Here is a 15,994-nt window from a genome sequence, read left to right as displayed (position 1 = left end):
AATGTCCTGCATGTTATCCCCATTCTGGACTTTATATCCATGTTTGAGCCTTTAATTTGACACTCAGGGCCTAGAGAGATTGTGAAAAAAGTTTCCCAAGATGGTCCTGACACCTATACTGAGAGACAGAACCGAGTCCAGCTATAGTCCTGCTTCTAGAAAACAATATACCTAGTCTAAACCAGCTTTCTGTGCTTGTGGGTATTCAAGAGAGGCCAAGTGAGAAAATTAGAGGGGGAAAGTCACAGCTGGCTTAGCTTTGTGTCCTTCTGGAACTTCCGTCTTGCTGGGAAGACTGTAAATTCACTCTGGAACCCCTGACACAGAAGCAGCTCTCCGGGAGCTTCAAAAGGGCAGGGGACAATCAGTCAGTAACTGCCAGGAGGGGGCCTCTGGTCACAGTTGCCCCTCCCTCCACTCTTCCCAGCTCCCTCCCCACCTCCCCTTTCCCCCCAGATCCACACTCCCACTAATTTCCCTTCAGAAAAGAGCAGGCCTTCAAGAGACAGCAACCAAACCGGACAAAGCAAGACACAGTATCAGCTGATTCTGTGTGCTGCTCTCTGCTGTGTTGGAGGGTCCCTATCCCCACCCTCGCTGTTACCTGTCACACTTGAGAGATGTTTTTTTTCCCCTCCTGCCTTTTAATTCCTTAACTAGCAGAGAAATGAACCTAATCAAGTTGCCTACATGGTAACAGTACCCTCCCCTGGTGGCCTTCAGATTGGTAGTGAGCTCCTGGGAGATGGTATCACAAACCAGCTGTGTTGCCTTGATTGCTGGCTCCACTGGTGACAGGTTCCTTACAGGGAAAGCCATGAACACATGAAGAGACTCAAGGGACCTTCTACATGCAGAATGTGGGGTCCCTACAGCCCCATCAATGAGTAGTTTTCATGTGTCATCTATCAATCAGGTTCATATAGAGCGTTATATGGGAAATTCCCAGGGATCTGGACCAAAACTATGTGTGTTTAGTCCATGGCTCTATGAGGACATGGATATAGCTATCTGCAAGTGATAAATTGACTATTTCATTGCCATGAGGAAAAACGATATTTATTCTCCATTCCACTGGAAAGATAAAGGGGGGGATGGCAGGAAGAAGTTTTACAGACTGCCCACACTGGCAAGGAGTAATGTGATGGGGCCGGCAATATCTACTTTAAAAGCTGAAGCAGGGGGACTACAAGTTCTGCCCAGGTAACTTAGCAAGACCCTGTGTCAAAATAGAAAGTAAGAAGGCGGCTAGTGGTGTAGCCTGATTCCAAAGAGGTCTTGGTTTGCTCACTCCAAATTTTACCCAACCACCCTCAGTCTCAGTGGATTTGCACACACAGTTTATCTGAATGATGCAGTCAACCCATCCTTTGTCTTTGTTGATGTTCTATAGCCATCCACTGAGTGTACTGTCTCCTTGTAATCTGCGTTTGCATGTAGCTGGTGGCTAATGATACAAGTATCTTTTTGCATCCGCCTGGCACCAGTGTTACCTTGAGAAGTATCTTTCACTCCCTCAGTTGTTTGTTCCCGGCTGTCCTGACATAAAAGAAGACCTTGGGGCTGGTTTGGTCTGGCCAGAGAGTGAGTAGGATGCAGATCAGTCTTACCCCTCCCCTGTGTTTACAGGAAGAAGCCACTTCTAGATCTTCCGAGAACAGAAACCACTTTACATCTACTTCACACAACGCTGTTTTACACAGGTATCTTTATGTGATCGACACAGTCGGCACAGGAAGCACTTCTAGTGGGCTTGGGAAAGCTACATATTGTGTGCAAAGTCATAGAACGAGGAAATAAGCACACTTATCTTAAAAGACTCCAAAGTCACTGCCTGGATGAGTGAGCTCCACGGTGGCACCCTCATCATTGGTGAAGAGTGACACTGCTGCCCAACGCGATGGTGCACTTGGGAGGCTGAGGAAGCAGTTCCAGGAGTTCAAGGCCAGCCTGGGTTACAGGAGACCCTGTTTCAAAACCCGAATGAATGAACGAAGGAACAAACAAAGAAACAAACAAACAAAAGCAAAAGAATGGCACTGGGCCAGGCCTAATGGCCTGTAATCCTACCCAGGAAGCAGAGTTAGGAGGATGTCAAGTTTGAGGCCAGTCTGGGCTATATAGAAAGACTGTTAGAAAGAAAAAAAAAACATGTGATGCTACACGCCTTTAATCCTAGCACTCAGGAAAGCAGAGCCAGGTGAATTACTGTGAGTTTGAGACCAGCTTGGTCTACAAAGCAAGTCTAGGACAGCCAAGGCTACACAGAGAAACCCTATTTTGAAAAACAAAAACAAAACAAAAAGACAACAACAATAAACAAAAAAAATGGTGGAAAAGCCTTACATTAGTTGTTTTTCACATCCCAAAATATGTGTGTGTGTGTGTGTGTGTGTTGTGTATGCATGTATTGCTGAAGATTTAACATCCCCATTTGTTCCTAAGTACAAGCCTCAAAGGTTTTTGTTATTGTTTTGTTTTTTGTGGGTGTGTAGTGTGTATGTCTCTGAGTGTTCTCTTAGATGTGGTACTTATGCAGCTATGCATGTGCCTATGGAGGCCCAAGGGTGATTGATGTCTGGAGTCTTCATTGGTTGCTTTCTATTCATCTCTCCAGTTTCTTTATTTTCATTAAACATTTGAAGCCTTTTTTTTTTTTTTTTTTTAAACAGAGTTTCTCTGTGTAGCCCTGGCTGTCCTGGAACTCTCTCTGTAGACCAGACCTGCCTCAGACTCAGAGATCTGCCTGCCTCTGCTAGGATTAAAGGCATGTGCCACCACAGCCCAGGAGCACTATGCTCTTAGGTACTGAGCAGTCCCTTTAGCTCTCACCCCACCTCCTTTTGAGACAGGGTGTCAGGCATCCCAAGCAGCCTCCAACTGTGCAGCTGAAGGTGACCTTGAGTTCCTAGTGCTGCAAAGCCTCTCTATTGTTGAGATTACAGGCTTGGATGACCATGACCCTCAACTTGAGACTATCATGACCTGCAGCTAGGTTTCTCATTTTAAACGAGTGAAATGAGCTCACTCACTTGCAAATCTGTGTCCGATGTGGGTCTTTGGCTACAAAAATTCGGATTTAGGCCATTAATGAAGGGCTTATGACCTGATTGCCACAGATCTCAGGAAGAATCTTGCTAACTATGACTAACTGGGTAGCGTGACACAAAAGGCCACGAGTCAGGCAATCTAAAGGGCCCTGTGCATCCATGGTGACCACACGCACTGAGAACAAGGCTAGGGCTTAGGGCTTCTGCTTCAAACCTGGCTGTACCACAGAGCGGAAAGCCTTGGTATCAGTCCCATTTTCCCTCTAAACTGAGGGGCTAGGACCCCAGACGCGGGTGAATTTCCTTCCAGCTCTGACCTTTCCCCCCTCAGCCCAGGGGAGGGCCGCCTTGCCATCCTGGACCCACAACTGTTAAAAGGCCCCATTACATTAGCCCCGCCCCTCTTCCAAAGCATCCGGTACTCGCTTCCCCAGTGGGCGGAGAACTCAAGGGTGGTCTTATTATGAATGAATATGAAGCAATAACAGCAGGATTGCGGCTTCAGAATGAAGTCACTATGGTGACCAAAGCTGAGCGAAAGAGTCCTGCTCCAACAGCCTTCCCTCTTTTATTCCAGAACTCTGCTGGGCTCCACGCGATACCTCTGCCGAGCTAACTGCCTCAAGGTCAAGGAAACATCAAAATCTGCTGGTCTGTTCCTCGCTTTTTCAGCATCTATGGATGGGTGGGCTAAGTCGGGTCTGGAATGAATACGGATTTTAATACAATACACGGGCCAGCTTCTAGAGAAAGGGCTTTGCTTCTGAAGAGTCCTGGGGCAGGAACGATGCCACCTCCTAAGCAGCCTGAAAAAGACAGCCAAGACCCAGGCCTTGCCTCTGCTGGAAGGGAGATGTGCTTTATGAATCATTTAGAGTCCTTGAGAAGCTATTCTGGGACGCGTTTCTCTCCGTCATCCAGCAAATCTACCTCAGCAGGGACTTGCATTACACAAATGCAAGGGCAGCCTGCCGGAGCCCTGGGCTTCTCTAACAGGGTCTCATGTCACTCACTCATCAGGTCAAGGTGATTCTGGGAACTCAGTCACCCTCCTTGTGGCTCTGTTTGGTATCCTAGTGCTGTAAGGTGACCTCAGGGCACCCCCTCACTTTGTTTTTTGAGACAGGGTCTCTTATAGGCAGGGCTGTCCTTGATGCTCCCACCTCTCACGCCCCACATGTTGGGGTTTTAGGCATGTACCACCAAACCTAGCCCAGGGCCCATTTTCTCCACTTTTTTCCCCCCTCCCTTTCTCCCAACCTTTTCCCTCCTTTTTCCATCTCTGCCTCGGTAATGGAAGTTTTGGTTTCTTTGTAAACTCAGTTATGTTATGTAAATATGTTTTGGCTTTAATCCCAAGTGTGGGATTTTAGCTTGGGTTTTAGTATACCCACAGCTGATAACTGCCTCCAGCAGAGCGTGGTCTTCGCCACGTGGTGGTGATGGCTTGCGGCATGCGGCATGGAGAAGGGTGTGGTCTAGGACTCTGAGAGAGGTAAATATGAGAGCTTGCAAAGTGTGGCGGTGTGTGGCCTGTAGCAGTTCGGAGAGACCAAAGACAGACTGGAGATAGACAGAGAGAAACGTTTCAATGCAGTGGCTTGGAGGAGGCGCGCACTGCGTTTGTTTGCTGTTGACAGAGATTGGTATTGCCGCCAAAGAACCCACTCACCGGCCGGGAAAAGTAAAAGGGTCTGGCCTCCTCTCCCCATTAACCACCTTTCTCATACCCAGGGATAAGGGGCTGGTGGGAAGGAGGTACAGGCTTCAAACCCCCAAATAAAGATTCAAAGCAAGCGTTAACACCTTTCTTTCCTGCCTTGCTTCCTATGGAACCTAGGGCCATATGCACACCAGGCAAGTCCTCTACCACTGAGCCACACTGTGTATTTCCTCCCTAAGAAATCAATGTTGACGGTAGAAATATTAGAAAATTAAGATCCTGGAGACAAGTACGTGGATAGAAAGAAGGCCCACAGTGATCTGCCTCCTGGAAGTCATTGGTTTATTCAGCCAACTGTTTGTTAATGCTACAGATATGTTTGTTTTTTTCAATACAGGGTTTCTCTGTGTAGCTTTGGCTGTCCTGGACTCCTCTGTAGACCAGGCTGGCCTCAAACTCACAGTGGCCTGCCTGCCTCTGCTTCCCAAGTGCTGGGATTACAGGTATGTGCCACCATGTCCGGCAAAAAGAAAATAATTCTCACCTCCATGAGGGTAAGAAATAGTTTATTCTGAAACCAACGATAAGCCAACTATGGTGCAGGGACACAGATCCAGCTGCTGTAGAGTCCATGTTCCAACATGGTAATAGTTTGATAAAGTTTCTATAGTAACAGAAGAGAAAGCCATACTCGGGGCTTTACAAATATACTGGGGGTCTGGTGGTTGGGATGTGACACTCTCACAAATACATTGCTGGAAACATTGAGTAGGTGGGTTATAGCGAAACAGGGGCACCTCAGCCATACTTTTCAGATGCTATCAGACAGCAGTCTTAGCTTTTCGGTTGGTAGTAACTAGGGTTAAGTTAACACATTCTAAAAAGCATTTTCTGTTAGTCACATGGATTTTAGGTCACATACAAAGGTAGGCAAGGGATCTCTATGCAAGAGGCTAGCAACAGCTCAAGATAAATTGTAATCAGGCTCTGGACTTGCAACATTCCAACCTTTCCACAATCATTTATGTTTTTCCTTAAAAAAAATTTACTTCTGTTTTATGTGAATGCATGTTTTGCCTGTATGTACTATATGTACACCGCCTTTGGGCCTGGTTCCCAAGAGGCCCGAAGACAGATCAGATCCCCCTAGAACTGGAGTAATAGATGGTTGTGAGTCACCATGTGGGTGATAAGAACTAAACCCAGGTCCTCTCCAAGAGTAGCAAGTGTTCTTAACTGCTAAAGCCATCTCCCCGGTGCCAACAGTGAAGTTTTACTCAGTTAACCAGCCTTGCAGAAAAAGGTTCAGTGGAAAGTACAAGTTCTTTCCAGAGCCTCTGTTCAGAAAGTCAAGTTTAAAAACATCTGCAGGTGAAACACTCAAACACACATACACAAAATAGGTAAATCTAGAAGCAAGCAAGCAAGCAAACAAACAAACTGCAGCCGGGCATGGTGGCACACGTCTTCAATTCCAGCACTTGGGAGGCAGAGGCAGGCAGATCGCTCTGAGTTCGAGGCCAGCCTGGTCTACAAAGCAAGTCTAGGACAGCCATGATAACGCAGAGAAACCCTGTCTCGAAAAACAAAAACAAACAAACAAAAGCAACTACACCAAAGGCCTGTGAGAGGGCGTAACAGTGCGTGTTGCCAAGCCTAGTGGCCTGAGTTCACTTCTGAAGCAACACATGATGGAATGAGAGAACCTGTTCCTGAAGGCTGTCTTATGACCTGTGTACATGTGGCATGGCATGTTCTCCCTCCACATGTGAACAACAACAAAATGATTTTAAAAAGGCCACGTTGACATAGCAGTCATACTGAGTGTGGCAGCACATGCCTACAGACTTAGTTGGAAGGATCACTTGAACCCAGGAGTTTGAGATGAGCCTGGGCCACACAAGACATTACAAAAGTACATGTGTGGTGGCTTCTTTGGCATAACACCAGATGGCAGAAGATGGCAGTGTAGTGGAAGGGCCCAGAGGACTAGGATTAGGAGTCTGCAGTCTTAGGGGATGAAGTCATGGTTGAGGCCTTGGCGGTGGTCGAGGCCTAGGGGTTTGAGGCTCCCTGTCACCAAGCTGCACAACCCGGTCAAGGACATGAAAATCAAGTGCCTGGAGGAGCTCTCCCTGTTCTCTCTGCCCATTAAGGAATCCAAGATTATAGACTTTTCCTGGGTACATCCCAAAGAATAAGGTTCTAAAGATCATGCCAGTGCAGAAGCAGACTCAGGCTGGCCAGTGGACCAGATTTAAGGCTTTGGTTGCTATTGGAGACTACAATGGTCATGTTGGTCTTGCTGTGCACATTATGTGTGCACTCAGGCAAAGCAGAGGGGAGAGGATAGTGCCTGCAGTTTATGGTGCTTGGTTCTCCAAGCTCACATGGTTGCTGCTGCATCGGCCTGGTACACAGTAGGTGTTCACCAAAAAGTTGGACTAATTGTGGGTTTCATCGTGGAGTGTGTTGCCAGTATCGGGGGAGGGGGCAGGGTTATATTTGCAGTGTGCTGGCCCTTTTTCATCTGCTGGTCTGAGTGAGGTTGTTACCATGGGCAGGAAGTACTGGAGGAGGACACAGGCAGAAGCAGCCGCAGTTGCTAACAGCCCTTGGAGGCGTGGGGGCATGGGGGGAGGGGCAGGGAATTTGGACTATCCTTCCCTGTGTGTTTAAACCTTACGGCATGTGGCATTTGCTTCCGAAGGATCTTGGTGAGTTCTACCTCTTGTTAAGGTGCTCTCACAGGGTCTCTTGTGGGATCCTCTCCCCTTTCCTGGGACTCTGGGACTAAAGTGACAGGCTACTGCTTGTGAGATTGGGGTACAAAAATGTGGCTTCTCTGTTACACTTCTTTGTTAGCCCTCTCAGCCTGGTCTTACGGAGCAAGCTATGCATTTCAAACTGTCCTGTGGCAGAGACTCCCTGTGGCCATTAGTTGAGGGCTGCCTCTGGTCAACACGCAGAAACAGAATGCCGTCAGCATTCACATAAGCTTGCAGGTTGTCTACATTAGTCAGGGTTCTCAAGGGAGAGGGAACTGATGTTGGCTTGGTGGCTCATGCCTATGTCCCAGCACTGACACTGAGGCAGGAGGATCACCAAGAGGCGGAGGCCAGCCTGGGCTACATAAGTGAGTTCCAGACTAGCCTAGGCTATAGGGTGAGAGTATGTTTTAAGAAAGATCAGACAGTGGGGCTGGTGAGATGGCTCATAAGGTAAAGCTTTTGCTTGGCAAGCCTGGCAACCTGAGTCCAATTCCAAGAATCTACATAAAACCAGCAGGGAATCAATTCCAAGAAGTCCACAGATGCCTAAGTACACATGAAGGCATGCATGCATACCCACCAACAGTAATGAAATCTTTTCTTTCCTTTTTTTTTTTTTTTAAGTTATCTTGTTTGATTTGGAGGTGAAAAAGCCACCCTGACCTGCTGCCTGCAAGCTGGAGATTTAGAAAAGCAACACTGTTTTTGTACACCAAAGGCCTGTAAACCAGGGAAGGAGCCACTAGTGTAAAGCAGTCCAAAGGCCAAGGAAGGCTGGCATCTCAGATCCACCAGGCAGGCAAGCAGCAAGATTCCTCTTTCCTTGTTCATCAGGCCTTTGAAGGACACCCAGCCACATCAAGGAAGGCCATATTCTAGAGAATCCCTTTTAAAAACTTGTTCATACACACCAGAAATGATGTTCAGTCTGGCTCCCTGTGGCTCAGTGACACATAGACCCCACATGGCCTCTTCCCTAGCTGAGCTTCCAGAAAGGACCTCGATCCCTGCTGATGCCTCGATAGGAGCCCTGTGCAAGAAGACTGGGTTAAAGCCGGAGTTCTGACTTTACAGTCATAAAGTACATAACTACTGTTTAGGAAGTGATGGCACTGGCAGTCATAGGCAATTCAGTTTACCTACAGAAAGGTACACAGGAGAGCATTATAAAAAGCTGAACATAACCTGTGTAACCAGTATCCAGGCCAAGATACAGAGACTAGGCTTAGGAACGGCCACTCACATTTGCTGTTAGTTCCTTGGCCTCCCAGGCTCTGGGACTACAAGCGGGAAAGCACCATGCCTGGCTTTGCTATTTCTATCTGATCTATATGGGTTCATACCGTGCATACAAAACAGCTTTATCAGATTCTCCGATTCCAAAGTGCACTGAGAATTACTGAGGCACAAAGAAAACCCGTGATTGACGAATTCTCCAGGAGTTAAGCTTTATTGACTCCACCTGGGAGCAGGTAAACTAATTCTAGACAGCAATTGTCCCAGAACAGGAGGAACACCTCATTTAGCTCTTGTGTTTGGTTCTTACATCCTGTGAGTCTTTATAGCCATTCCCTTTACTCTGGTGTCTGCACCCATGCTATCTTCTGCCTATTATTCAATTTCTAGAGTAAGCATGCCCAGACAAAATAAAATAAGTGCTAAGCCATATTTAAGCATTTTCCCCCTGTAAGCCAACACCCTCGGGTTTGGGCTTTTGTTTTCAGAAGTCTTTCACAGGTTTCATTATTGGGGTGGGTGGTCGGGGTCCAGCACCAATCACAGGTTTCATTATTGGGGTGGGTGATCGGGGTCCAGCACCAACCAAGTATGATTAATCCAAGATACAACAATCAGATTAAGTTCCTGGACTTCATTTTTAATAACTTAGTATTCTTTTTTAAAATAATTTTTAACTAAATATTTTTTACATATGCATTTATATTATTACACACATATACAATAAACTACCTACAGCAAGAAGAACCACGAAACAATCAGGAATTATATATATGTTACATTCATAGTGTTTTGGCTATTTGTATTTGGCAGCCTTAAAGAAAACATCTTTCCTATCTTGGTGAGTCTAAAATTCTGAATGTAAATCAATATCATATCTCATCATTCTCAACTTAAAACATCTAGACCTAAAAATATCTTAACCCCTAAATAACTAAGCTTAATTGCAAAATTAAACTATCTGGCTTTCAACCCCATCAGAGACTTGAGAAGGAACAAAACTGATTACATGAGTAAATAGGAAGTGTAGGTTAGCAGCTTCCCAAATAAGAAATGACAGAGACAGTTTGCTGCCTGAATAGTCACCCAAAATTCTCTATAACATTGGAGCATCATCTTCAGCCTTCTGGATCAATGTATCTGACAGACATATCTGTGAGGCAGGAACTATTGAGGACTTGCTTACTCTGTCTTGGCAGAGTTTGGCTGTCGACTCTGCCTACATCCAAGCTTGCCCGTTTTTAGGCAGAATTCTGTCTGGTAGAAACAAGGACATTTTCCCCAGTGGCTGGTTTGCCACATTTGAAGCCATCTCCTAACTTAGTATTTTTAAAGCAACCCTTACAATGATTGGAGGTCTATGTTATACACTTAGTATTATGTAGCCAGGCATGGTAGGATAGTCCTGTGATCCCAGCACTTGGGAGGCAGAGGTAGTCTTGCCTGGATTACATGGTGTATTCCAGACTAGCCATGGCTATAGAGTAGTACTTTGCCTCAGAAAGGCAAAATAAAATATATGCGTTACATCATTTAAAAAAAACAAGCCAGGTGTGGTGGCACACACCTTTAATCCCAGCAGTTCGGAGGCAGAGGTAGGCGGATCATCATGAGTTCAAGGCCACCCTGGTCTACAAAAAGAGTCTAGGACAGCCAACGTTATTATACAGAAAAACTCTGTCTCAGAAAAACAAAACAAAAAACCCCAAATCAAATCCTGGGGCTGGAGAGAAGGATTGGTGTTCAAGAGCACGTGATGCTCTTGCAGATGATCTGGGATCAGTTCCGCAGTTCTCAGCATCCCTATGGCAGCTCACACTCGCAGTCATCTGTAACTACAGTACCAGGGGATCTGATGTCCTCCTCTGACCTCGGCAGGTACCAATACTCTTATTCTCTCCTGAGCTCTGCATGCTCACAGTACACATAGACACACTGCACACACACACACACACACACACACACACACACACACACACCTAAAAGATAAAAACCTAAAACCATATTAAAGTATTAAACCATATCAAAGTATGAGATTAAATAAAATATCCAGGGCTGGAGAAATGGCTCAGTGGTTAAGAGCACTTGCTACTCTTTCAGAGTTTGGTTCCCAGCACTTGTGTCAGGACCATCTCCAGACGATCCACTGCCTCTGACCTCCAAAGGTACCTACCTGCACTCGTGTGTACAAACCCACATGTAAAGACACACACGCCAAAACAAAATTAAAAGTGACTCTTCAAAAAAGCAATATTTACAAAATAGTTTATAACTGAGGAAACAGGTTCAGTGATTTACCTAAGATCATGGAGGCTTTTGTACAGCCAGAGAGAGGCTGACTGGAAACAGACACACGTTCGCTCTTGAAGGTTAAACATTCTTCAGGCTTGGCCAATACTCTAGCACACCACAGAGCTTTAAACCTAAGTCTGTGACGTCAGGACTGGCTGGGGTGCCAGGCTGACCTTCTTTCTCTTTCTAATATAGGATCTTACCCAGTACCCTAGCTTAGCCTGGAATTAAAATTCTCCTGCCTTAGTCTCCTGAGTACCAGGGATATGGGTGGGAGCCTTGAGGCCCTGCTCCATTGTACTTTTTTTTTTTTTTTTTTTTGCTTCTTAGCCTAGACACAGCCCCTTGAACTCTGAACCTGTGATCCTCTAAACTCTACCTCCTTAGTGTTGTGTGTGTCACCAGACCAGGCTAGTTTCTCTCTCTTTTTGAAACAGGGTCTCATGTTTGACATGCTGGCCTTTGACCCTAATGAAGGCAAAGAGGACCTTGAGTTCCGATCCCACTGCTTCTAGCTCTGGTGATAGGCATGAGCTACCACCCTAAGCCCCAGCTGGACAGATGGATGGGTGTCTGTCTGTCTCTCTCTCATTTTATTTTCTATTTTTTGAGGCAGTAGCAAGGATTTTTAATGTTGGTACAAGAGAAAACATAGATAAATTTTTATGACAACTTTAGACTCCAGGGCTTCTCTATGAGAAGGTTAGCTCATTAAGTAAACAGACTATTGCCGCAAACAAAATCCAGCAAGCATTTGCAACAGCGGTCAAGATGATGGGCCTGTGCACAGGAAGGAAAAAGAAAGAAGGCATTTGCTTGCTTTCTCTCCTACGAAGATGTGTAGCATAAAGCCTGAGGCTCATTTGGTGGAAAATGTTTTCATTATAAAAAAGATTTGAATTTTTCCTCTTCCTTTCACAAACCAAAATCTCAGGTCTAGACCTAAACAAGGAAATAAAAATAAGGTGATTTCAAGTGAACCTCAAGTCTCCCTACTTGCCTGCCACCTTCACTGGCTGAGAATACATAGCCAGCACCGAGAGGTAGGGCTTAGTAAGCACATGCCTAGCGTGAATGAGGCCCTGGCTTCAAGCTCTAGGAATGGAATCCACACCACCACCACCACAAGCCCAGTTAGGACGTATTTACCAACATGAACTTAGTCATCTCCGCTTTCTCCTGTAGGACGTTTTGCACCAAATTGGAGGTAAGCTAATTTCACGTGCAAGAGAGGCCCTGCGAGGCTAGTATTTGTTCTGTGACATTTAATAATGAGGCAGCTTGCCAATTGCAAGGGCCCATTAGGCTAATAAAAAACATACAGCCTCTAGCTTCAGTGTGGAGAGCTGGGGTCCTACCAAGTCTGGCTGTCAGCGATACCCAGCTCTCAGATAGGCTCGGTCCTGCTGACAAGGCTAGAGAATGTGCGGAGGCCACAGCTGTCCGGGTTAGTAGGTGTACATCTCTTATTTGTCAATGCTTATGTTGGTCACGGGAAAGGAATTAAGAAGCCTAGGTTTGGGAACTGCATAAGCATTATTTACCCAGGAGGCAAGGTTCAGAGTCCTTCTCTAGGACAAAGGATACAAAAATAGGTCACAAGGTCCCCCAATCAGCACATCTTTTTTTCTTCATCTAACTTTAAAGCAGAGCAGAACAATTTTTCTCACAGACAGATAATTACTGCACTAAATGTTGCTTGAGCCTCCACTTAAAAAACACCAAATCCCGGCTGGGTGTGGAGGCACACGCCTTTAATGCCAGCACTCAGGAGGCAGAGGCATCTCTGTGAGTTCAAGGCCAGCTTGGTCTACAAAGCGAGTCCAGGACAGCCAAGGCCGATACACAGAGAAACTGTGTCTTGAAACCGCCCTCCCCAAAATACTGAATCCCTATTTCAGAGCGGAACTCGGGACTCCCCAAAGCATTCTAGAAGGCAATGGCATGAACATATTCAAGTCATGGGGTCTGAGCTTATGGGTTCATGGTGTTTGCTTTTTTTTTTTCTTTCTTTTGTCTCTGGAACATCCATCTTCAGCAGCTTGGAAATTGCTGGATCTTCCACTATTCATGGACACGTCTCAGGCTCTGGGAGAAGGCTCTGGCTCCTTTGCAGGGCTAGATAGCAAAACCTCTAGAATCAGACTTACGGCTTGGTTTTGGTCCAAAGGGGCTCTGTTTATCTGAGGAGCTCTTATTTCCACTTCCATGGTCCCTGGTGTTAGGATTTGGACCAGATACGGCTGTGGAGGAAGCAGAGGGGAAGCAGCCTGTAGACTTCTGCTTACTGGATGAGTGCTGGGGTGAACATTCTGCATCTTTAACTTAGGGAGTGCTTCTGTCACTCAGAGGTACTCGGTCTCCTTGGTGGGAGGGCCCTTGTGGTGTGTGTAGGCAAGCATCTCTCAGGCCTTGCCTGTTCCTCAAAATGCCAAACGCTCTCCTAGGCCTGTTCTGTGGTGAGATAATTTACGACATGGGTAACTTTAGTTTTGTCCATGGGAATTTTGTCCACACTGTCGATGGCTACTGGCGGAGTCATCTCACAGTAGGGAGGTGACAGTGGCTTCTCTTTCCTCCTGATGATGTGCTGATATGTGTGTTCTGGCATGTCTGGCTTCCAGGGGATGCTGCTTACGTCCAGTCGGGGAGGAGTCACAGGTGCAAGTTCCTTGAGACCATCATTGTACCTGGATGCCTAGCAACACATCTCCGTGGGCAGGGGGCGTCTTGCCTAGATGTCCATCAGGCCCAAGAGCATAGTGAAAAGATGCTAGACTAAATGAGGAATGTTATCCAGGTGCTGCACATTAGCAAGGCTTCCTGTCAGAAGTTCTGCACACCTGCAGCGGCCCGGCTACCAACCCGGCTGGAGGGTCCAGATCTTCCCCAGGGGCTGTGCCACAACACAGAGCTAAGCCCTTATGAAAGTACAATATCCATAGTGCAAACCACCCCTCTGGAGCAAAGCCACTCATGCTGGATTTTTTTTTTTTATTCTTTCCATCCATACATGCATCCGACCCTCCAACTATCCATCCATCCTACCACCTACTGAGACCTCTCCACGTCAATTCCATTCCAGGAGGAACCTGATGGCGCAAGTGCCTAGGTTACAGCAGCAGACGTAAGAGCCAGGCTCTCTGCTAGATCTGGGGTTCCCACAGGGAGAATCCCTTACAAAGCATGATCATTCAGGACCTGTTTTCCTTCCCAAGCTCACTTTACCTACTCATTCTCTCGGTCATTGTCTTCAACCGCCAATGGTCTTCCTTGTCTTTCTGACCAAGCCAAGCCTTCTTTGGCCTTGGTACTTTAAGCAACTGCTGTTCTTTCGTGACCTGAATGTTCATCTAGCAATGCAAAGAGCTGGCTATGTTTGTTCCTTTGTATCTTAAAGTATCCCATCTTCAGAAAGGCCTTTTTTTTTTTTTTTAAATATCATCCTCTTTAAAGGCTGTGTTCTTCTGCCTTGCCCATCTCCTTTATTACCACAGCCTGTTTATTCCTCTTATAGAATTATTCAGAATTACTTTCATCATCTTATTTACTATTTTATAACTCCGACAACTAGAAAAAATAGACCCAAGTGGGCAGTTACCAAATCCCTTGTATTCTTTATGGCGTGCCTTCTGCTTGTCTCAGTGATTGAAATTACTGATGCAACGCCAGGCGGTGGTAGCACATACCTTTAATCCCAGCACTCGGGGAGGCAGAGGCAGATGGATCGCTGTGAGTTCAAGGCCAGCCTGGTCTAAAAAGTGAGTCCAGGACAGTGAAGACTACACAGAGAAACCCTGTTTTTTTTTTAAAAAACAAATTACTGATGCATAGTAGTCCCTCAGTACTTTCTGAATGGATAAGAGAAAGATGCACAACTAGACAGTCCTAGTATTACAAGGGTTGAAGCTTTGCAGAGGACAGGCTCTGAAAGACAGGACAGGGCGGGCGAGAGGGTCTTGGTGGTGAAGCAGAAAACCTGACTCAATGTAAACACAGGGTGAGTAGAGTCTCTTGAGCTGCATGATGAAAATCGTGCCTTTGGAGGATGCCTTGTTATCTATGTTACTGTCGGTGATAAATTAGAAATTTAAACCACTCACAAGGAATTTTGTAATTACTTTGAGAAGTAATGAGGTCCCAGGACCCAAGTTATATTTTCTTCCCTGTGGGAGGTTATATGGCATGGGAATTCAGTGCATCGTGCATTATTGTTTAACTAGCTGATTATGGTGAACTATAGACATAGTGTCATAGTGAAAATTTTGTAAGGCAAGACCTGTCTATGTTTAATGTAAACTTATAGTCTGCAGTAGAGGTTTTTGGCTTTCATACAATGCTGCGTGCATGTTAGCAAGCACAGATTGTTTTTTTGAAGAAGGCTCAGTTTTTTTCATCTGGGAAAGAGAACTAAAACTTATCAGTGGGTTCAAAAAACTGATGACTGAGATAGGGTCTCATTATGATACATGCCTGGCTGATCTAGAACTTGCTATATAGATTAAGACAGCATTGAACTCATACAGATCTACCTGCCTTTGGCTCTTCGACAAAAAACATGCACCACCATGCCTGGCTATTTTTCTACTTTTAGTTATTGATATATATGCGTCTGAGAGTAGGTTTGTGCACAAGGAGGCTAGAGAAGGGCACTGAGTCCCCTGCAGCTGGAGGTACAGGTGGTTGTGAGTCACCTAATGTTGGTACTGGAACCAGCCACACTGGGGTCCTCTGCGACAGCAGCACATGCTCTTCGCTGAGGAGCCATCTCTCTAGCCCCCGTAACACAGGATTTTAAATGTGAGGTTAAGGGGACATTAGTGGTAGATAGCGATCACTAAGTGAGCTCATTTTTTCCTGTTACCTTAAAGGAAGATTCTGAATTCTCCCTGACTGGCATCTGTTATTGGACTTTCACTTTCCTGAGAGCTGCTAGACTTGAAACAGACAGAACATTGGCCTATATTTGCTTACTGCCATTT

Source organism: Acomys minous (assembly GCF_964271855.1).
Source record: "Acomys minous genome assembly, chromosome: 16".
Lineage (NCBI taxonomy): Eukaryota > Metazoa > Chordata > Mammalia > Rodentia > Muridae > Acomys > Acomys minous.
Note: the sequence above shows the minus strand (reverse complement) of the source record.